The sequence below is a fragment of the Sturnus vulgaris genome, chromosome 2, assembly GCF_052056855.1.
Source record: "Sturnus vulgaris isolate bStuVul1 chromosome 2, bStuVul1.hap1, whole genome shotgun sequence".
Classification (NCBI taxonomy): Eukaryota; Metazoa; Chordata; class Aves; order Passeriformes; family Sturnidae; genus Sturnus; species Sturnus vulgaris.
Genome location: NC_142244.1, coordinates 56,755,372 through 56,763,883, shown reverse-complemented (window position 1 = coordinate 56,763,883; position 8,512 = coordinate 56,755,372). Strand labels below are relative to the sequence as shown.

At 41.2% G+C, this 8,512-nt stretch overlaps 1 long non-coding RNA gene across 2 annotated transcripts; it reads right to left on the bottom strand.

The window, feature by feature from the left end:
- Positions 1 to 233: 233 nt before the first annotated feature.
- Positions 234 to 8,291, bottom strand: LOC148224797 (uncharacterized). Of its 2 annotated transcripts, XR_015801426.1 has the most exons (3): positions 5,793 to 8,291; positions 5,403 to 5,664; positions 234 to 2,658 (listed from the first exon to the last, which is right to left on the bottom strand). It is a non-coding gene; the product is annotated as an uncharacterized LOC148224797 (long non-coding RNA). The 2 variants fall into 2 exon arrangements; XR_015801425.1 differs by having other exon boundaries at positions 5,403 to 8,291.
- Between the last annotated feature and the right edge of the window lie 221 nt (positions 8,292 to 8,512).

Below are 8,512 nucleotides of genomic sequence, written 5' to 3'. Positions count from 1 at the left end.
AACTACAGTAGCAGTTCCATGTTGATTTTTATTGGAAGACCCAGAATTTTTTTCTTCTTCTTTTGTAAGCCTAATTTTTTCCCACCTGAAGCTTCATGTGCGGTCTTTTGGCAACGGAGAATATTTTTGTAATGGCTGATGTGATATGGCTTTGTTTTAAATAAGAAGATATTTCAGAGAACACTTCAAATTTCTTCAAAGCTTTCCTTGTTCATTTAGAAGTTGAAAACAGCTTACACTAAAAAAATTCCAGTTTTATTTTATATTTGCTCTTGAAGAGATAGAGCTCATAAACATATTTTTGGTAGTTTCAGTGGTACCAAAATTTTGGGGTTCATTAAAGGTAATTTTGAAGAATATAATAAAAATAACAGAAAGTATGAGGAACTATATGGATAAAAGATTTAAATATTACATATAGGTGCATCAACCAACATGAAGATATAAACCAGAGGAGATAACAAATTAAAATGTATACTAGAAGCTTTGGAATAATTAAGGTGTTCATATGTGTTAGAATTATTCAGCTTTCTTTTTGTACTGATGATAAACATTTTTGTAAATACAAAATTCACACACAAATTTGTGTTCAATACATGAACTACCGTTTATGTCTAATAATTAACCAGTTAATCGACTAGTAGTAGCTGAGAACTGTCACATTCCTTCAAATGACTTGGTACACAAGTAGTAGTTCTTGCAGGGAAAAGATGAGGAAAAGGTAGTTTCAGAGAGAGCACCACAGTGAATTTTACAAAGACCTATCAAAGTGGACAAAAAACCGAAGTGCCCTATAGATGACAAACAGTTCTGTAGTGATACTTTGAGCTACCCCAAGTATCTCTGAAGAGAGCTCTGGGGCAGAGAAACTTCCTCCCTAAACAAGTCTGGAAAGGAACATATAGCTTTTTCATTAGCCAAATTTTAAAATGCCTTCAGCAAACCTTTAGCAAACAAGTCATGAGGTTTTGTTAGTGGGCTCACTTGAGCTTGTGACACATGGCCTGATCACAGAGGTCACCGGATCTGAGCTCCATTCAGGACTGCTTGTTCCAGGCTTTCCTCCATGGCCGTGGCTGTCCAGGTGCCTCCCTTTGCAGCATGCTGGATTGCTGACTCTTCCCCTCCTTCTCACCCACAGACACTTGAGTTGCAGCCCACAGAGATTGCACCTCAGTTTTCATTAAGTCTGCTTCTGGGGAAGTTCTGTTGGTTTTGCCACTTCATTTTTCTGAAGTCCACAATTGCAGGAGATAAAGTTATTCCTCTAATCTCTGGAAAAAGAATCTTTCTTCTAGTAGACAAGTGTCAAGTCTTCTTTCTGTGTGGTTCTCTCTACTTTATTCCTTTTCTCTCCTTTTCATCCCCTAACACTGATAAATCCATGCCTGCCTGTTTGCTTTACTATCTTCACTAAAGAACGTTTTTTGTCTTTATTTTTTTCCCTACTGATAGTTTTATTGCCTTTGGTTATATTTTTACAGGAATTCATTTCCAGAAAGGAGGAGAAACGTGGAGCCCCTTTTCCAATTATGCCATTATGCCTACCATATATACAACAGAGTGTATAGCCTGATATCCTGTTTTTCTTCAATTACAGCATTAAATGAATCCACCTAATTCTTCAGCCCATGCAAAGATACTATGCTCAGTAGGGAAGAGACTTCTTGCTTGTTCTCTGTAAACTTTACTTGAGGTTTCATGAAGAGCAAGTGCAGAGGACTCCACCAGCAGGGCTTCCCCAGCCAGCTGCTTGGTCACCATCGAGTTCTGCTCTCTCCCTGTAACATGCTCAAGTGATTCGGGGCTGTAATTTGGTTCATTATAAACTCTGCCAGGTCAAAAACTCATTTCAGTCACAAAGAACTATTGTAGGATGAGATGTTATGCCCAGGGTAACAATAGCTTCTATATTTCTGTTTCAATGAAAGACTCTCAGGCAAGAAGAAGAGAAATGTCAGGCAGGAAGACTATAATGTGGGTAGGTTGGTTTCCAATACAAGGGTTAACTCACAACCCTGATCTCAGTCAAATAAATTCAAAGTTTCACAGAAATTTCACAACAGCTTGGTTTTTTTTTTTCTGCTGCTTCACATTTCTCATGGTAATGAGTACCTGTAGCAGAAGTGCCAATGAAACATAAAATTATTTTTTGTTGGGTTTTTTTTTGGTAGTCTTTTTTGTTAATTAGAGATGAAAATGGTGAGCAATTTCATCAGAGTATATTTTCACGATTTTTCATAAAATTCTCAGCAGTATTCAATGCTTTTTGTGACTTCTTGATTCAGACTTCTGAGATTCACCCTTATTTGCTAATCACTGTTTCTGGCATTTGATCTGTATACCTTGCCACAGACTTTTTATACTGTGCTGCTTGTGATGAGGCAACACCATGCAATACATTCCATCCAGTGTCTCCTTTAACAGGGACCTGGATATCAGGTCTTGGACAAAAGTTTGGAAGGCAACACTGAGCTTACAACTGGATATGAGCTTAAGCAGCAATTGCTCCGTGATTTTCTTTGTAGGTTCCAGGGTGTGATGGTATGTAGTAACTGAGATAAAATGGTCTTGCAGATTGTCTTTCTGGACTGAAGTAATTCCTTATGTGCTGCTTGGATGGCTCCTTCAGAAACAGGGCTATCTCAAGTAGTATGCCTGTTGAGAAACAATCCTTCTTAGGTCATTAGATTGTCCACCTATGTGGGAACAGGGTCTTATATGCGCACTTATTACTATTATTATTGTTATTATCAGTAGTAGTATTATTAGTATTATTAGTATTATTGTTTCTATTATTACTGCTATTATTACTATTATTATTAGGAAGAAATTCTTTACTGTGAGGGTGGTGAAACACTGGAATAGGTTGCCCAGAGAAGCTGGATGCCCCATTCCTGGCAGTGTTCAAGGCCAGGTTGTATGGAACTCTGAGCAGCCCAGTCTAGTGGAAGCTGTCCCTGTCCATAGCAGGGAATTTGGAACTAGATGATCCTTAAAGTCCCTTCCAACCCAAATCGTTCTAGGATTCTACCCTTCAATGGCTACACCCCTTCAAGAAAAGAAGGAGTTCTGATAATAACACCATTTTATATATTTTATGTAGGATTCATCTGACCAACTTTAGCCATCAAAGTGTTTGATTTCCACCATCCCCAAACAGAATGCACAAAATCAGTGGCATAATCTCTTTGATTGTGTGTGCTTCTCTGACTGACTCCAGAGGAAATCCAGAAAAACAGCTAAAACCACCCTTTGGAAGTGGAAAGTGGATACTGCCATGTCCTTAAGGACAATGACATGGTAAATTGTCCATTTATTCTGATTCAACAACTTATTCTTCATCTTCCAAGCCATAGTAATTTATTGTGCACATGATCCCAGCTCACCCAAGCTAAGTGCTCACTTTATTCATTCTCTAAAGACATGCCTTAAGTTGTGGGAACTTAATTGCTTATCTGTGTCTATTCAGACCTTATTTTCTCAAAGTGTATGGTCATATTCACCCACTTCGCTCCAGAAAGCCACCTAAATATTGGCTAACACTCTACATACAAACTGAGACATACAAAATTAGAAAAATTAGACATACAAAATTAGAAAAATTAGAGAAGTAATAGGTCTACAGTTGTTTTTATTTCAAGCAAACCTTCCAAGTAAAAAACAATGCAAATGTATAAAAGTAACACCATCTAAATATTCCCTTGGTGCAAAGTTGGAAGAAAGGCACTAAAGCTATCAAAAAATATTTATAAATATTAGGAGTCACATGATATTTTTATTTGCTTTCAAACAGGAGCTGTGTGGCTCAGGGAAGGGAAACACTGACCTTTCACTTCTGTTCTCTCCAGCTTCAGTGCTGCCGCAGGCCCTAAGTGAAAATGAGTCTATTGGTCTCATCCAAACCTCAGTGCATGTTAGCCCACATTACAAAACACCAGAGAATTTGGCATGATCAGCAGTTTCTGCTCAAGAGAGGCCCAGGACTGCAATAGCAGAGGTGTTAGAGATCAGAATTTGGGAACGCTGGTTGAGTTACATGGGAAAGCAAAATACTCAGTCTCGGTCTTTCATTGGGACTGTATTCACTTGCACAAAATAAACACAGCATGAACAATACAAAAAAAATTTATATCACAGCAAATGATACTTATAAATAAGGCAAACAGCTCATTACCACCATTCACCCAAAGGTCACAGAGTGCTTTTAAAGCAGAAATTTAGCTGCACTGGTGAAGCAGTGTAACATCATTCCTATTTTACAGATGGAAAAACTGAGGCACACAGACACCTTCCTATCCAAGACCGCACAGGAAATCTGTGGCAAGACCAGCACAGGCTCCTGATCACAGGAGTCTGCATGTGTAGGGGTTTGGGGAGGACAACTGAGCTCCCTTGCACTCAGATGCCTGTGGCAAGAGCTGAAGAGCACACCAGCAAAAGGTCAGTGTATCCATTCTCCAAGCCACAGAGTTCCAGTCTGAAAAGAAATATAAATGCAATGAGACTTTTCTGAGGTTTTTCTTTTTCAAATTTTAATTATTTCTTGGCACCAGGAGTCTGTCATTTTAACATCAAAAATAGTTATGTATTACATACTGTTATTTACACAAGTTTGCACTGTCTCTAATTTGGAAAGTTTAATAAGAATATAAAGAAAACCTGTAGACCGCTGGATATCAGCCTGATGCTGTCCTCTTAGCACCATGTGATGGCAAACTGTTCTAGCTGAAATGGGTGAATGTCCTTTTATGTCTCTGTTTCCAGGTTACTGGGTTTTTTTTTCCTGAAGTGATATCCACATTACTTTCTCCTTACATCCTCTGAGCTATAAAATAAATTAAACATTATTCTGGATACTGGGCTTTTGGCTACAAATGCAGTTGCTTGGAGTAAAATCAACCACCCAGAAGAAACCAATCTAGGTGGAGCAATGCTTGGGTACTGTGACAGAAGGGATTTGCGTGGGAATGAAGCCAGAGGAAAATCAGATCTCCTTGATCCTTTTGTAAGCCTCACAATAGATCACCACATGTGCACAGACTGTCACTCCTACAAACCATTCTCACTCTTCACTCCCAGGTGCTTGATCAAATGCTTTGGACTGCTTTTGGTGACTCAGATCCTTTCCTCCACACCTTTCATTTTTGAAGGCTCTCCCCTGATTTGCTGTTTGCTCTCTGAGAAGATGCTGTATTGTGAGTCATTAGATCCCAAGTGAACTTCTCAGCAGATTCCTCAATTAAAAATAATTACTTGGATGCTTGTCACCCAGTTCCCCTGCATTACAATGAGCCCCATTAAAAGGGATTACTGGCTGAGGACACTGCCATGCTCACTAAGTGCCAGCCTGGTGGTGGAAGCAGCACGGAGCTCCAGCACTTCTCAGGGCTTACACGTACCTCGACAGTCCTTGGCAAGGGGACCATCCACTGCAGGGAAGAAAGATGAGCTTTTTGCTAAAAATTGCACCAGACACTGTATTTCAGTGGTGCCCTTCATGTGAGCTTTCAGCCCGTGAGGAACCAGCCAGGAAACAAAAGGAAGTCACGGGGGACGTGGTGCAGCACACATTAGGATGGATGTGCTCCACAGCACACCCAGCTGACTGCACCTCTGGCTTGCAGTGAGAAGCACCAGCACAAAGTATTGTGGAGAGGCCTCCTGGAAGAAGTAAACAAGAGAAGAGTCACGCTGTGAGGGCTTCTTCAGGCTGAAGAAGCTTCGTCTTGCTAGCTTTTAAAGCCAAAACACAGTGGTAGTGTTAATGCTGCTTGGGTTAAATATCTCACCTTCTTCAGACAACCCTGGGGGAGTGAAACTCAGTCTGAAATGAGAAAAGTTTCCCAAAGGTGAGTTCATAGATCACAAAATGTGGAGATGGAAAGAATCTATTCAATCATCTATCCCATCTCTCTGCCAGTTCAGAATTACTCCCCATGATGTTTTTAACATAACTGCTTTTCTCATTTAAAAAAAGAAAAGGAAAAAAAAAGGAAAAAATGGGGGAGAAATACCTAAAAATTCTCTATGAACTTTTCTATGAAAAAGTGTTTGATTTCTTGACTTAATTCTAGTGTCTCCTTTTGCTTTGTGCAGATGAGTTCAGCATGTGCCAGGATGAAGAGTGAATCAATGTTTTCTGGAGGGACTCTTCCACCATCTGCAGCATCCAACAACTGGAAAAATCCTCCCAACGACTGGGTTGCATCAGCATTTTCTTAACTGTGTTCAGTTTCTCCTCCTTTTGCATGAGACTGAGAAGTTGTTCTTTCATGATAGTATTCTGTGTGGTTATGGACTAGCTAACCTGAAAAGTGTTATCAAGATCCCCCTATTTTAAATATCACATGCAGAATGAGATACACCTTCGCTAAAATAATGGAAATAAGCCATGAGTCTAAAAAGTGGTTTGAATGGTGCAGTTATGAAAGAAATCATCCTGATTCACTGTGGGGAAGAGAAGAACAGAGAGTGGTTTTTACCTCTAATTGAGGATTCCACGAGTCTAACTTTTTTTCCCCCCAGTTTAATTTATGTCCATGTGTTGCAGAGTCTGGATCTCTTTTAAATGTCTGGTTTGACACTGCAGCCTATTTCACCCCCGGCACAAGTTTCCTATTTCCCTCTCAGAGGCCAGATGTCCTGGGGCCCTTGCAGGGCTCCTTGATGATACATATATTTGAGACAACCCTGTCCATGCAAAAAAAGTTCAGAAAACTGAAGACAACACATGCATTTTTCAGGATATCCTGATAACACAGGCAAATGGTAACCTGTGGGGGCAGCAAGACTTCTCCCTGCTCCGTGTGACATTGATGCTGCCGTGGGAGGGGTGCCAGCAAGACTCTGGGTTTGTATGGAGTCCACTCTGGGGCTCCTCAGCCCATCCTACAGACTGCAGCCACTTTCAGACTGCGGTGTAAAACACTGATATCAGTGTAACATCAGAGACAACAAAGCTGTATTTTATCAATTTAGAGTAACAGGAGTGAAAAACTTCTCACTCCACTCATCTCCTGCATTCATCACCGTGAAATGGAAGAATGCATACAGAGTCGTGCAACAAGCTGTCACATCAGCTTCAAAAGCAATGGCCCACACAAGCAAATTTCCCTACTGTACAGTCTTGTATTTAAGATTATTTAACCAAAGGTGGCAGAAAGAAAGAGGTGGCTGTTGTTTGTTAGTTCTTTTTTCCCAAAGAAAGCAATTCAGCCATTTCCATTACCGGCTTGAGTGTTGACAGCAGCGTCTACCCACAGATACAAGGTATAAATTGCTTAATTATGTGTGAAGATTATGGGAGCCATGTCAAGTCTGAGTCACCAGAAGTTATTTGAAAAGATAAAACAAAAATGATTAGCAGATTCTTTTGGAAAGTAGCTATTGTAGTTTTCCTTCATGTGCATGTGGGTGTTGCTGCGACTCCTGGCAGCACTGTGGCCACCTTCACTGGTGTGCAATGGTAGGAGCCAAACAAAACTCAGGGCTCAGACATTGCAATATTAACAGCCTTCCAAGGGACAATGCAAAGGAACAGAAGAAAAGCTGGAAAATATGATTTCCTGAAAAAAAAAAATAACCCAAGCAAGTAAAGTCTTTGGGTTAAAGACTATTATTGTAGCACTAAGCATCTTTCCCTCATCTGGTTTTATGCAGAAAGCTTTCAGCATTTCCAGAACTGCCATTAAAATGAAGAATGCCCAGTGATACTCCATTTTGTGTAGTCTCATGCTGCGAGCAAGTGTTGAGCCCATTAGTATGACTCTGAACACAGAATGTACACAGAACATGACATCCTCTTGGATGCCATGGCACAGTGCAAGTGGCACAGTCCTACTGGTAAGTCTGGTTTTGCACCAGCTGTAAGGCTCCTCTTCACTGGTGTAATTCCTGACCGCCCAGGAGAGGTGAGTGCTGTACTGGTACATGTTACCTACCACTGGTGAAGGCAGACTTGCACTTGAGGTATCACCAAAGTAACCATGTGACCAAAAAAACACAAAAGAAACCCGTCCTTTGTCATAGCTGTAGATTACCAGCGTTTTGGGGAGTGCCGCAAACATTGTATTGGAAAACAGCCTTCCCAAGGCGTTTGAGTTCCTGCACTTTTAATCCCTGCAGATAGCGTGAAAGTGGGTGGAAATTTAATAGCGATAAAAAATAGCGATAGTTAACTTAATTACTTCGACCTTCTGAAAAAGCTGAGGGGAGAACGCACAGAGAAGTTTCTTCCTTTTGTTTATTTGTTTGTTTATTTATTTTCCTTCCTTTCCCTCCTTTCCCTGCCTTTCCCTCCTCTGCCCGCCCTCCCCATCCCATGCACCCGCGGCCCGGCCAATCCTCCCACCACTCGCCCAGCCCTCCGCAGCCCCCACGGCAGCATCACTTTTTCCGCTTTTAATTCCTCCCACCTTTGCGTTCCTCCCTCCCCGCGCCCGCTCCGCGCCCAGTTTCGCACCCTCTCCGCAGCCTCCCGCCACCCACGGCGGGGCCCCCGGGCCAGACC